A 1,954-nucleotide genomic window follows, 5' to 3' on the forward strand; every position below is an offset into this window, starting at 1 on the left:
TAATGCATTTTTCACATATGCTGTACGGTACGTTTTGTATGCAAAAATTTGAGATAACAGTAGTACAAAGATATCGTTTGAAATCAACAAAAAGACTAATGGGTTATTTGGTGAGATTGTGCACATGCATTCAAATTCGTGAGCAATAAAAATTGGACTGAAAGAAGGCAATTAATTATGATAAATTAGTTAGTTACATACGACTCCGTGGCGCAACGGTAGCGCGTCTGACTCCAGATCAGAAGGTTGCGTGTTCAAATCACGTCGGGGTCAGAATTACCATTTTCGTGAAGGTGAGCAGCATTTATTACTCACAAGTAATTATTTATCAAACGCGTCTCTTAGCACGCGTCTCAACAACTGCATTTTGAGCAAATTTAAAATTTCACAAAAGTTTTATCATTTTCGTTCTGTTAAAAAGAAGGAAAAACTAAAGAAAGGAATTTAAAAATTAGCAAGTTGGAATAAAACTTCCGAAGAAAAATATTCAATAGCATCGTTTTATGTTTTAAACCACATTATTGGACAGAATTATATTTTTTCAATTTCATTTTTTCTGGATATAAAAAAATTCTATTAACAAATGCTCCAAAAGACACATAACATTTTTCTGTCGTGATTGGAAAACACAAGACTAAACATGGAATATGTTCCAAAATAAAAATAATCTTTTTTGAATTTTTCACTTATTTACGTCTTACAATTCTTCATTTCTCTCAAGGTCGGATAATTTAAAAAATCTTTATTGATAAACTCTAAAATAATGATTAAATTACTTGAAAATTACTTTCGAGTTTTTGAACTGTAAATGGATTGAGCATATTGTATATTTCTTCTTATATTTCTCTACGGAAAAATCCAGAAATCCAACCAGTCGAATCTGTGACCAGCAAAGTGTACAAGAACGACAAGTACCTAACCCATCAACTACAAGCACCACCCGAGTTAAATGGTGGAGATGGATAGAGTGAATAACGGATGCACTACTGATTAAAAGTTCGACTTTTAATCAGAGGGAAAATATTTCACCTGCGACCCATTCCGAGTATGCTGAGCATTTATTGCTCGAGTTTCTGGCATACGTCAGCGTTATTGATTACGCGGAATCATCACACATTTTAGGCCGGGAAGAAAAATATATCACGCGATAGAATTCAAAGAAGTGTATTTTATTTAATCCGTGAACGAACGGCAACTTGACGGATGAGGCGGACAAGCGTTCGCAGGACGGCGTGTGCATTTGGTAATTTCAATCGTGAAGAAAAAAGAAAAAATAGAACACGTGGAATTTGTGCGCTGTCGCCTTTTGAGGCGAACGGTAATGCCATTGGCAGCAGTGGGGAGCTGATACAGAAGGAGGAGAGGGGAGGAGTGGGGATGCAATCGGCTTCAATGAAGCCAAGGGAAGGGATGTGGGAATGATGGTGAAAATAAAGTTTGAGAAACTCAGCCGCGGAGAAACGAAGGGCGAATTTTTTTAAAGTAATCTACCGGTTGAGGTGGGATTTGGGTGGACACAACTACCACATAAATATTTTCAGACTCCTAACAAAACAAAACACAATCCAGCAACCTACTTTACATCAGGTTTCTCTTCATCTCTGAGTACTTCCTTCCTCCCTTCATCCCGTCCAACATATCTATTCCTGCCCTTTCCTCGTTTGCCTAACATTCTCCATTCAATTACAATCTTCAACACCCCACTACCGATCAATACGCCCTTCAGCCATTTTTCCTTCCTCCATGAGATTTCTCCCAACAAACACCTCTCTTCGCCCACCATACCAAGTACTTCCTCATTTGTTTTCTTCTCTGTCCATTTCACCTTCTCCATCCTTCTTCTAACCCACATTTCAAAAGCCTCCAGTCTGCGTCTATCCTCCTGCTTCAATGACCACGTTTCCGCGCCCGTACAGTAGCTATGCTCCATATTAATGTTTTTACGAGCCTTTTC

At 38.1% G+C, this 1,954-nt stretch overlaps 1 non-coding gene across 1 annotated transcript; it reads left to right on the forward strand.

Annotated features, from left to right (window-relative positions):
• Positions 1-201: 201 nt before the first annotated feature.
• TRNAW-CCA (transfer RNA tryptophan (anticodon CCA)) lies at positions 202-273 on the forward strand. Its single transcript has one exon. It is a non-coding gene; the product is annotated as a tRNA-Trp (tRNA).
• Positions 274-1,954: the final 1,681 nt, after the last annotated feature.

This window comes from Hetaerina americana, unplaced genomic scaffold (genome assembly GCF_022747635.1).
Source record: "Hetaerina americana unplaced genomic scaffold, ioHetAmer1.1.p SCAF_5, whole genome shotgun sequence".
Taxonomy (NCBI): Eukaryota; Metazoa; Arthropoda; class Insecta; order Odonata; family Calopterygidae; genus Hetaerina; species Hetaerina americana.